General features: G+C 37.8%; 1 pseudogene; it reads left to right on the top strand.

Moving 5' to 3' along the window:
- The first annotated feature begins 5,458 nt into the window (after nt 1–5,458).
- On the top strand, nt 5,459–12,562 carry LOC141505462 (lymphocyte-specific protein 1 pseudogene; annotated as a pseudogene).
- The last annotated feature ends 792 nt before the right edge of the window (nt 12,563–13,354 follow it).

Here is a 13,354-nt window from a genome sequence, read left to right as displayed (position 1 = left end):
CATCCTATCCATCTCTTCTTACAATCACATAGTCCATTGGATGACTCAGTTTGTTATGAGGGTGCATCCAGGAACTTTTATTGTGTTTAGGTCAATGGAAGGCAGCATTTGTAATAAGAAGATTATGAGATTCACAAGTCTTCAGTAGTGCATGACCATTATTGTTGCTATTTCCAACTTCATTCCTCCCAAGGACTCCCTGCCATGTTTGGTAATCTGAACCTACTAGAGCATTAAAATAACCAAGAATTATTAGCTTGTCCTCTTTTGGTACATTGATGGTAAAGATTCCCAGGTCTTCATCAAACTTTTTCTTTGACTTCATCGGGGTTCATCATGGTGGGAGCATGGCACTAATGACAGTAGCATGGCATTTTCCTGCAAGTGGCAATCTCATTGTCATGGGCCTGTCATTCATTCCTTTTGGTAAGCATATAAGCTTGTTGACTAGATAAGTTTTGATTGCAAATTTGATTGCCAATTTCGTGGCACTCTCCTTCACTGTATCTACTCCAGAAAAATATGTATCCAGCTCCAACTTTAGTAAGTTGACCTTCATTTGTCAAACTTGTTTCACTCAGGGCTGCTATTTGGATACGATTCCTGTTGAGTTTTCATGCAACAAGAGGTGTTTGTCTTTCAGGTCTATTGGATCTTTTGTCTATGAGTGTGCCCACATTCCATGCACTGATGATGAGTGGAATCTTCTTTGAAGAAGTTTTTGTACGTTTTGTGTGTGTGTGTGTGTGTGTGTGTGTGTTTCTACCGCAGGAGGCTAACTGAATTCCACTGCTGCTTTCAGTGGAGAAATGACCCTATGGCCTGGGCTGCCTCTGTGAAGGGTTGTGGCTTCCAGTGTATCTGCACTTGCTGCTTCATCACTGGTCATTACCACAGGGTTTTGAGATTGGTATCTTAAAGTGGTATGGGTAATGTCTTTTGAATTGTGCATAAATTGCATTCAAGTGAGGCAGAGTTGTCCAAAACCATCCACCTCAGTCTCTTTTCTAAAGTTATCATGGTCCAGGGACAAGACAGAATCAAAATAACTAGTGATGACTTTAGGTGGGAAGACCTTGGTATCTTCAGTGTCTAAGCTCTAAGCACTCCTCAGTGCCTGCTTCAGCTGCCTTCAGTTTGGGAATGAATTGTTCCCATCTACCTGTTCCAGCAGGGGAAGACTTCATGTACTTGGGGTAGAAATTCCCCACTTCATCAGCCCACCCCCAGGAACTCACAGATGAGTTTGAGACTACCTTGTTTACTCCCTTCAACCTAGTTTAGCCCATCAGCTGAAACAATTTACCAGGGTGTGACTGATGTGCATGTTATGGCTTCTTCGAGCCCCAGGTGAGAGTTAAGTGGCTCAGGTGGAAAGCAGCCCTGAAAAGGGCACAGCAGTCCTCACACCAGAGATACTAGACTTCCTTGAACACACACTATATCCCCAATGAATTAATATCAATAGTATTAAACATATTGTGGTATAACATTCAAATTCTTAGATTTAGAAGAAATCAGGAAAATCATATTAATGGGGGCCCTCAAACTCTGTCTTAACCGTAGAATAAAGAAGAAGGAAATCAAGGAGGTGAATAGAATTTTAGAAAAGTTAGAAATGACTGACTTCTGGAGAAAATTGAATGACAATAGTAAAGAATATACCTTCTTCTTTGAAGGTACATGGCACCTGTACAAAAATTGACCATGTAATAGGGCATTAAAAACCTCAAAATTAAATGAAGAAAGGCAGAAGTATTAAAAGCATTCTTTTCAGATCATGATGCAATAAAAATTACATGTTTTAAATGGTCATAGAAAGATAAATTAAAAATTAATTGGAAACTAAATAATCTGACATTAAAGATTTGTAGAAACAATTAACAATTTCACCTAAGATAATGATGAGACATCATACTAAAACTTGTGGGATGCAGCCTAAGCAATTATTGGAAGAAATTTTATATCTTAAAATGGTTACTTGAATAAATTAGAGAAAGAAGAGATCAGTGAATTGGACATGCAACTAAATAAGCTAGAAAAAAGAACAAATTAAAATTCCCCAATTAAATACAAATTAAAAATTCTGAATATCAAAGGAGAAAATAATAAAATTGAAGAAAACGGTTGAACTCATGAATAAAACTGTTAGTTTTATGAAAAAAACCCAATAAAATAGATAAAACCTTCCATTACTCTGATTTTTAAAAAAAGAAAGAACAACAAATTACCAGTATCAAAAATAAAAAGGAGGAGGAAATTAAAGTAAAAATCCAGAGCTATTTTGCCCAATTGTATGCCAGTAAATTTGGCAACCTTAGTGAAATACTTGAACATATGTGCATACATAGGTATTTTTGCAAGGCAACAGGGTTAAGTGACTTGCCCAAGATTACACAGCTAGGTAATCATTGAGGCTAGATTTAGACTCAGGTCCTTCTGACTCCAGGGCCAGTGCTTTATTCACTGCACCATCTAGCCGGCCAAAATAGATGAATATTTACAAAAATAAATTACTCTCATTAACAGGATACGGAAATAAAACACTTAACCGAGTTTCAGAAAAAAGTAATTGAACAAGCCATCAAAGAACTCCCTGAGAAAAAAATCTCCAGGGCCAGATGGATTTACAAGTGAAGTATACCAAACAATACTACATTAGATTAAAAAGTTTTTGAATAACAAAGCTGATGCAGTTAAGATTAGAAGGAATGCAGAAAGAAGGGAAACAATCTTCACAGCTAGTTTTTCTGATAAAGCACTCATTTTAAAAATATATAGACTGAGTCAAATTTGTAAGAATACAAGTCATTTCCTAATTGAAAAATGGTCAAAGGATATAATCAGGCAAGTTTCAAATGAAATTAAAATTCTCTTTAGACATGAAAAAATGCTCCAAGTTATTAATGATTAGTAAATTAAAACAACTCTGAGGTACACATCATGCCCACCATAATGACTAAAATGACAAAAAAGGAAAATGGTTAATGTTGGAGGTGTGGAAAAACTGGGATACTAATGCACTGTTTTTGGGTTTTTTTTTTGCAAGGCTGTGGGATTAAGTGACTTGCCCAAGGCCACACAGCTAGGTAATTATTAAGTGTCTGAGGCCAGATTTGACCTCAGGTACTCCAGACTCCATGGCTGGTGCTCTATCCACTGCGCCACCTAGCCACCCCACTAATGCACTGTTGGTAGAACTGTGCCCTGATCCAACCATTCTGAAGAGCAATCTGCATCTATATCCGAAGAGCAATAAAACTGCATATCCTTTGATCCAGCAGTACCACTCCCAAGGGTCTGTAATTCCAAATAGATCATTTAAAAAAGGGGAAAAGACCCACATGTACAAAAATATTTATAGCAGCTCTTTTTGTGGTCACAAAGAATTAGAAATTGAGGGGGATACCCATCAACTGGGGAGTGACTGAACAAATTATGGTATATGAATGTAATAAGAGTACTATTGTTCTGTAAGAAATCATGATTGTCTTGACTTAAGAAAAGCCTGGAAAGACTTGCATGAACTAAAACTGAGTGAAATGAGGTACCAGGAGAATTTTGCATGTGTTAACAGTAATATTGTGAGATGATCAACCATGATGATCACAACTCTTCTCAGTAATTCAGTGATCAAAAGCAGTCCTTAAGTGACCATTAAGAAAAATACCACCCATATCCAGAGAAAAAACTATGAATTCTGAATGCAGAGCAAAGCATATTATGTTCATGTTTTAAAACTTATGTTTTTATTTCTTTCCTATTTTTTCCCCTCTTAGTTCTAATTCTTTTTTACAACAAGTCTAATATGGAAATATGTTAAACAGAATTATTACATATACAACCTATATCAGATTGCTGCTATAGGGAGGTGGGAGGGAAGGGAGGGTGGTAGAAAATTGTGGAACTCAAAAATTTGTAAATGAATGAATGTTGAAAAATGCTACTTGTAATTGGAAAATAGATAAAATTTAAAAACCCAACCTTTTCTTTACTTGGAAGTTGACGAGAGAGAGAGAGAGAGAGAGAGAGAGAGAGAGAGAGAGAGAGAGAGAGAGAGATTGGCTTCAATCTGAGGTATATGGCCAGTAGTTCAGTACTGGTTGATGATGTTCTGTGAAGAAAGCTATGGAAGTGTTCAGCCCATCTCTCCAGTATCATTATTCAATGTGACTTCATCAGCACTGAGTAGCAGAATTACATTACAGGTCTTTGATTCATTAAATAGCCCTCAGCATCATGAAAACATTTTGAATTATTGCTTTTAATGTAAAATTGAATTTCAACTTTTTTTCTTACTGAGACAACAATTCTATCTCTCTAAATTTTGCTTACATTTTACTTTTGATGGAATTAAATTATGCCTAAGAAGAGATGGAAAGCTATCCTGTTGTAAACCCTATGGAGGATTGTTTTTCATTTCTTAGCTTCTGAATTTCCCTTTCATTTTTGTTAAACCAATCTTGATTTTTGTGAGTGTTCTGACCCAGATGAGTAAATGTAATGCAGTACACCAAATCTTTGAAAACTGTCCATTCCTTTTGTCCTCCTCTGCTGCCAACCATGTATTGGATCAGCTTTCATTCTAAGTTAACAAGCTATTTCTCCTCAGAGAAGAACTCTAATCTTTTGACATTAAGAATGTGAATGTTTAGTTTGGAGAAGATGAGTCTATGATTAGTCCAACACTCTGCAGCACATATTGCCCCCATCACTCTTACATTTTGTCTGTCTCTTCTCCTAACAGTGACATAGACGATTAAATGCCAATTTTTGCTGTGAGGGTGCATCCATAAAGTTTTATTATACTTAGGTAAATGGAAGATAGTGTTGTTGGCAAGAAAGTCCTGAGATGCATATGTCTTTGGGAGTAACTGTCCCATGCTGTTGCTGTTTCTGACTTCATTCTTCCCAAGAATTCCCTGCCAATATGATAAACTGTACCTATTTTATCAGTAAAGTAATCCAGAATTACAAGTTTGCCCTGTTTTGGCCCATTGATGATGAAGTAAGTCTCCAGGTCTTCATAAAATTTTATTTTGACTTTATCAGGATTTGTCATTGTGGGAGCAAACACCCGTGATGTGGTACTTTGCTCCAAGGTCAATCACACTGTTATGTCTGTCATTAACTCCTTTTGGGAGGCATACAACCAAAGGGGAGAGGATTATGGAAGGATGGTGAAATAAGGAGGAAATTACCCAACTCTCCCAAATTCCCCACAAATAGTTTAAAATAATGCCACCAAGTGAACTTTGAGCAATAAAAATAATAAAAAGTAGGGGTAAAGTAATTGTCCACCTTAGACAATTTGTTTTGTAAAGACCTGACCTCTGAGTAGAGATGGTCTAGCCTGATTGAAATTCATATAATTCCAGGCAGATACCTCAAAATCAACAATATACCCCCTGGAGGTAGTTATATAGATTGCAGCCTCAGCTTTAGGAATTTTTACGCCATGGACAGTGTGGGAATCAAGCAACTAATCAGGGGAAGATTGAAGAGCCCTACACTAGTGCTGATTGTGCTGATGCTGAGTCCCAACCAAGGGTGTAGTTAAAGAGGACTGAACACATGCCATTGAATGCAGTTGCAGAGACGTGGGCCCCACTAACTGTAGGTACTTGATAGAGAACAGAGTTCCTGGTTTTAAGTTCAGGGCCAGAGGAGTGAACTGAAGCTTGCAGTCTTGAGGGAATAAGAGTGCTTGTGGTGACAGCATTGCTGGAGGTCCTGCATTGCCCAGGAGCGATGAGGAGTACCCAAGCTTAGATCCCCAGATAGAGTTCAGATAATAATGGCAGAAAAATAATCTGAAGCCTAAGACGTTATTCCCCACTTCTCTGGATAAGAATTGGATTCTAATACAAAGTTAGACAAGAAATAAGCTGCTAAAAATGAGTAAGAAAAAGAATCTAACCATAGATAACTACTATGGCGTTAGAAAAGAACTGGGTTCAAACTCAGATGATAATGAAATTAAAATAGTTTAAAATAAATTTCTACTTAAAAGAAAAATGTTCAAAAGCCCAAAAAGTGTTCTTGAAAGAGTTTTAAAAAGGACTTTAAAATCAAATATGAGAAATAATTGGAGAAATATTCATTGTTCATGGATGGGCAGAGTTAACAAAAATAACAGTTTTACTTGAACTAATCTACTTATTCAATATCATTCCAATTATACTATCAAAAGATTATTTTGTTGAGCTAGAAAAAAAATGAAATTCATTTGGAAAAACAAGAGGTCGATAATATCAAAGGAATTAATGAACAAAATGTAAAGGAAGGAAGTTTAGCAGTACCAGTACCTATATTAATAAAGGCAGTTATTATCAAAATTAACTGATAAGACTAAGAAATAGAAAGGTGGATCAATGGAACAGGGTAGACATGCATTGCATAGTTATAAATTATTATAGTAAACTCATGTTTGATAAATGTTAAGATTTAAGCTTTTGGAATAAGAACATACTATTTGGTAAAAACTTTTTAAAAATTATTTATTTTCAGCAATATGCAAATGTTTATTTTTAAGTTACAAAATTTCCTTCCACCCTCCTCCCCTCAGCAGTGAACAATCAGGTTAGCATTCTACATACATATTTTGATAAGCATGTTTATAGATCAGAAATTTTTGGTATGAGGAGTTAGGATTAAGGGAAAGAGATACATAAAAGATAATTTTTGTAAAGTGTTCATCAGATTCAGAAGGATTGTTTTCATTTTCTGTGTGTTTTGTTTTGTTTTGTTTTTCTTCCTCTAGCTGGAGATAATATAGTCCATAACCAGTCAAATACAGTTGCCCTAGCTCTCTGGAATGCTGAGAGGAACTGCTTTTATCAAGGTTGTTCATCTCACAATGTTGTTGCTGATGTGTGTGCATTGTTCTCTTGGTTCTACTCCCTTTCCTCAGCATCAGATCCCTTAAGTCATTCTGTGCTTCTCTAGAGTCTAACCATTTATGTTTTCATATAGAACAATTATATTCCATAGTATTCATATACCATAACTTGATTAACCATTACTCACTTGATGGACATCCCCTCAATTTCCAATTCTTTGCCACTACAAAAAGAGCTCCTAAAATATTTGGAACATGCAGTACTTTTCCCTTTTTCTATTATTTCTTCTGGATATAGACTTGGAATTGGAATTGCTGGGTCAAAGGGTATGAACAGTTTTATTGCTCTTTGGGCATAGTTCCATTTTGTTTTCCTCAGAAAGGTTGGATCAGTTCACAACTCCACCAGCAATGTATCAAAGTCCCAGTTCTCTCACAACCTCTCCAGCATTGCTCATTTTCCCTTTTTCTCATCTATATTTGGTAAAAATTGATGGGAAAAACTGTCTGGCAGAAATAGGACATAGAGCCATATCTTAAACCATATATCAAGTTAATGTCAAAATGAATACATGACCTAGATATAAAAGGAGGTATCATAAGAAAATTAGAAGAACAGGGGACATATATTACCTATCAGACTTATGGATAGGAGAAGAATTTATGAATAAACAAGATAGAGAGAATTGTGAGAGGTAAAATGAATGATTTTGATTACATTAAAAAGTTTTTGCACAAGTAAAATCAATGTATCCAATATTAGAAGGAAAGTAGAAAGATGGGGAAGAAACTTTATAGATAAAGTTTTATCTTGGATAAAACCCTCCAACTCAAATGTGTTAGAAAGCTGTCAAATTTATAACAATATATGTCATGCCCCAATTGATAAATGGACAGAGGATATGAACAGGCTGTTTTTATTTTTTTTATTATATAGATATTTTATTTGTTTTCCAATTATATACAATAGTAGTTTTTACATTTCATTTTTTAGGTAAGATTTTGAATTTTGTACTTTTTCTCCCACCCTCCCTTCTCTCCCTCCTCTCTTCCCTGTCCCCTCCCCCCTACAAAAGGCAATCTGATAATCTTTGCATCGTTTCCATGTTATCCATTGAACAAAATTAAATGTGTTGAGAGAAAAAATATATCCTTGAGGAAGAAATGAAATATTAGAGATAGAAAAATTATGTAGTACATAAAACAACTTTAAAAAAAATTGAAGGCTTTTGGTCTTGTTTAAACTCCACAATTCTTTCTCTGGATTCAGATGGTATTCTCTGTTGCAGATACCCTGAAATTGTCCCTGATTATTGCACTGATGGAATGAGCAAATACATTAAGGTTGATCATCACCCCATATTGCTATTAGGGTGTATAATATTCTTCTGGTTCTGCTCATCTCACTCAGCATCAATTCATGCAAGTTTTTCCAGGCTCTATGAAATCCAGTCCCTCCTGATTTCTGATACAGCAGTAGTAGTGTTCCATGACATACATATACTACAGTTTGTTAAGCCATTCCCCAGTTGAAGGACATTTACTTAGTTTCTAATTTGTACAAGTAATTTTTTACCCTTTTTCATGATCTCTTAAGGGTATAGACCCAGTAGTGGTATTGCTGGATGAAAGAGTATGCACATTTTTATTGTCCTTTGGGCATAATTCCAAATTGCTCTCCAAAAAGGTTGAATGAGTTCACAGCTCCACCAACAATGCTTTAGTGTCCCAGATTTCCCATATCCCTTCCAACATTGATCATTTTCCTTTCTGGTCATATTGGCCAATCTGAAAGGTATGAGGTGGTACCTCAGAGTTGCTTTAATTTGCATTTCTGAAATCAGTAATGATTTAGAGCAATTTTTCATATGACTGGATAGCTTTGATTTCCTCATCTGCAAATTGCCTTTGCATATCCTTTGATCATTAATCAATTGGGGAATGGCTTTTTTTTTAAAAATAAATTTGACTCAGTTCTTATACTTTAGAAATGAGTCCTTCGTCAGAAACACTAGTTATGAAAATTGTTTCCCAATTTACTACATTTCTCTTGATCTTGGTTCAGGCTGTTTTTCAATGGAGAAATCAAAACCATATATAGTAATATAAAAATGTTCTAAATGATTAAGACAACTTTGAAATATCATCTTATATGACTAAAATGAAAGAAGAGGAAAATTACAAATATTGGAAGGGATATAGAAAAACTGGGACACTAACTTCCCTAAATTTGTTGGTGGAATTATGAACTGATTCAGTTATTTGAAGAACAATCTAGATTATGCCAGAAGACTGTGAGCCGGCAGTACCACTATTAGCTCTATTTCCCAAAGTAACCAGGGAAAAAGGAAAAGAACTTAATGTGTTCTAAAATATTTATGTTGTCTCTCTCTGTGTGGAGGCAAAGAATTGGAAATTGGAGGGATACCTATCAAATAGGGAACAGTTGATCAGGTTGCAGTCCATGATTGTGATGAAATGCTACTGTGCTTTAATAAATGATGAGCTGGATGCGGATGGCATTTTCTATCACAAGTCTTTTAGGTTATCCTTGATCCCTGAACTGCTGAGAGGAGCTGAGTCCATTGCAGTTGATCATCTCACAATGTTGCTGTTAATCCTGGTTCTGCTCACTTCATTCAGCATCAGTTCATACAAGTCTTTCCAGGCTTTTCTGAAGTCAGGCTGCTCATGATTTCTTACAGAACAATAGTATTCCATCAAATTCATATACCATAATTTATTCATCCACCTTCCAATTGATGGGCATCCCCTCATTTTCCAGTTCTTCTATACTACAAAAAGAACTGTTATAATTATTTTTGAACATGTGTGTCATTTTCTCTTTTTTTTGTGATTTTTTGAGGGTTTAAACTACAAACTCTGAATGCAGAGCAAATCATACTATGTTCACTTTTAAAAATTAGTGTTTATTCCTCTCTCATGGTTTCCCTCTTAGTTATTTTTTGTTTGTTTTTGTTTTTTGTTTTTGCTTTCAAGGCAATGGGGTTAATTGACTTGCCCAAGATCACAGAGCTAGGTAAATATTAAGTTTTGAGGTTGGATTTGAACTCCAGTCCTCCTGACTCCAGGGTTGATGCTATATCTGCCCTTTAGCTGTCCCTCCCCTTTAGTTCTAATTCTTCTTTCACAACATGATCAGTATGTACAACCTATATAAGATTACTTACTCAGTGGGGAGAGGGGAGAAAAATGTTGAACTCAAAAGTTTATAAAAAGTTGTATTGTATTTATTATCTTTGTATTATTATGTTTGCATGTAATTGGAAAAAATAAAATAACATTAATAAGAAACTGAGCTAGTTAATTTTAGAAAAATATGGAAAGTCTTGAATGAAATAATGAAAAATGAAGTGAGCAGAAGCAAAAGAACAATGTATATAGCAATAGAAGTATTGTTTGAAGAATAATTGTTAACAACCAAGTTATTCAGAGTACTAGAGTACTATAAATACTCAAATCAACTACAAAGGAAGATGCTATCCACACTAGAGAAAGAAATGATAAATAGAAATAAGAATAGTGAGGTTTTATATATATTTATAAATCTGTGTTAAAGAATAAACCTTTAGTGTAGGGGAAGGAAGGAGACAGAAATTTTAAAGTATAACAAAAAATTAATTGTAAAAAAGTGTCTTAACCACAGGATGGGATCTGTACCTAAGGTGATAAGCAGGCCATGGTTGGATGAAGCAGATGATTTAAGCCACCTTTTCTTTCCCTTTCTTTATACCAGGAGGTGAGCAATGTCATCCTTCAAAAAGACTGCTCAGTGTGAACTCATCCCACCTTTCTGGAGAGCAATTTGGAATTATGCCCAAAGGGCAATAAAAATGTGCATACCCTTTGACCCAGCAATACCACTACTGGGTCTATACCCTGAAGAGATGATGAAAAAGGGTAAAAACATTACTTGTACAAAAATATTCATAGCAGCCCTGTTTGTGGTGGCAAAGAATTGGAAATTAAGTGAATGTCCTTCAATTGGGGAATGGCTTAACAAACTGTGGTATATGTACGTGATGGAACACTATTGTTCTATTAGAAACCAGGAGGGACGGGATTTCAGGGAAGCCTGGAGGGATTTGCATGAACTGATGGTGATCTACATGAGCAGAACCAGAAAAATATTGTATACCCTAACAGCAACTTGGGGGTGATGATCAACCTTGATGGACAATTTTGGGCTGTCTGCAATGGAGAATACTATCTGTATCCAGGGAAAGAGTTGTGGAGTTTGAACAAAGACCAAAGACTACCATCAATTTAGGGAAAAAAAAAACCCATTATCTATTATGTAATTTTGCTATCTCTTTTATACTTTATTTCTCTTCCTTAAGGATATGATTTCTCTCTCATCACATTCAACTTAGATCAATGTATACCATGGAAATAATGTAAAGACTAACAGATTACCTTCTGAGGGGGGTGGGGGGAGGGCAACAGGATTAGGGGAAAAATTGTAAAACTGAAAATAAATAAAATTTTTCTTTAAAAAAAAAGACTGAGGGAGTGCGAGAGGCTGAGAGGAGAGAGGGGGCAGAGCAGAGCCCGCGCGGCTGGGTGCAGAGGGCGGCTGTGCCGGGGTCCACTATGAACGGCGGCGGCCTCAGTGGCGGGGGTCTCCTGAGGAGACCCTCCAGTAAGCAGGGCCTGTAGAACCTACTGAGACTCACCGCCCAATGGAGTGTGAAGGATGAAGAGGAGGGGGCAATGCAGGAGACAGCTCCGGTCCCAGAGTGAGGATGGGCTTAGTATTGGGACCAGCTCCTGCCCTGAGGTGGAGCCTGAACAACCAGAGCAGGAGAAGCTTCTTTCCCTGAAGCCCATGGAGCTGGAAGAAGATGAGGGCTTCAGTGACTGGTCCCAGAAGCTGGAGCAGCAGAAGCAGAGGTGGGGTCCAGATGGGAACCTGGAGGGTGGAGAAACCCCTCAAGAAGAAAGTCCAGAATATGAAGACCTAACTGAGGGGTCTTCCCATTGCTCCTATGAAGAGGAGGAGGAAGAAGAGGAGGATCCTCACCTGAACCCAACCCAAGTCATCCTGTACCAGCTCTGTAGGGACCCAATGTCCAGTCTTGAGGAGGTGGAGGCCACGAGAGACATCTCAGAAGAAATGGGTCTTCTGCAGGTGCAGGAAGGGACCAAGGACAGGAAGGTATCACTGAGAGCAGCTGACATGGAGGAAATGGAGAGGCAACCCAAGGCTCCCAGTCCCTCGGACTCAGAGGACCCCCCCCCCCCCCAGCCCTACCACCAAGCTCATCAACAGGACTGAGTCCCTGAACCGTTCCATAAAGAAGAGTAACAGTGTGAAGAAGTTCCAGCCTTCCCTGCCCATGTCCAAGATTGATGACCCACTGGAACAGTACACTCAGGCCATTGAGACAGCCAGCAAGACTCCAAAGCTGACCCGACAGCCCTCTGTTGAGATGCCCAGCATGACTGTGGCCAATTCCAAAAACCTATTGGAGACTGGGGAGCTTTTGACTCAGTCCTCAGCCAAGACCCCCCCCCCCCCCCCCCCCCGCCAGCAAAGATATTGTGGCCCTAGACATGAGCAAGAGGAGCTTCTGGGAGCACAAGGGAGGCAGCAAGATGTCATCCACGGTCAAGAGCACCCCTTCTGGGAAGCAGTATAAGCTTGTGGCCACCGGGCATGGCAAGTATGAAAAGGTGCTGATAGATGAATCTCCTTAGCCCAGTCAGCTGCCAGCTGTTTCACCACTGAACCTCAGAGCTCAGATGCCTTCATCCTGGACATTCACTGCTTCACCTCTAAAGAAGGGGAGTCCCCCCCCCCAGCTTCCTTGCCTTTGACTCATCTACTACAAAATGTTCCTTAACTATCCCTTCTCCAATGATCTCTTCTCCAGCAGATTTTTAAAATCCATTTTCAACTTGAAAAAAAAAGACTGCTCAGGGACTGCCAAATCTCACTGCTGCTTCAGTCCAGTGAGAAGATGGTCCTATGATTTGGGCCACTTGTGTACAGGGTTGTGATTACAGTTCCCAATGTATCTGCACCTGCTGTTTCATCACTTTGCTCTCTCCACAGGTCTCTGAGTTAGGTAAAATGACAAAATGGTATGAATGATGTCTTTCAATTAACTCATACACAAATTGGGTTTAAGTAAGACATAGTAGTATAAAGCTGTTGGCCTAATTTTTTCTTCCAGAGACATCAAAGTCCAATGACAAGACAGAAGTCAAGATGACTGGCAATGGCACAGGTTGCAGTGGATGACCTTGGAGTCTTATATGTCTCATCAAGCTCTAAGCTCTCCATAATGCCTGTCATTTTTGTGACTGTTGAAGCAAGTTGTTCATATTCGTCCATTCTGTCAAAAAAATCTTTACATACATGGGGTAGACACCTTTTTAACTCACTGAGACCCCTCAGTTATCTTTAATGTGGTTTATCCTATTTACTGAGATGGTTTTACTGGGTGTGGCTTGCTGTGCATGCCTTAGCTACAAGTTAGAGTTGGG

This window comes from Macrotis lagotis, chromosome 1, assembly GCF_037893015.1.
Source record: "Macrotis lagotis isolate mMagLag1 chromosome 1, bilby.v1.9.chrom.fasta, whole genome shotgun sequence".
NCBI lineage: Eukaryota > Metazoa > Chordata > Mammalia > Peramelemorphia > Peramelidae > Macrotis > Macrotis lagotis.
Note: the sequence above shows the minus strand (reverse complement) of the source record. Positions and strands in the feature narration are given on the sequence as shown.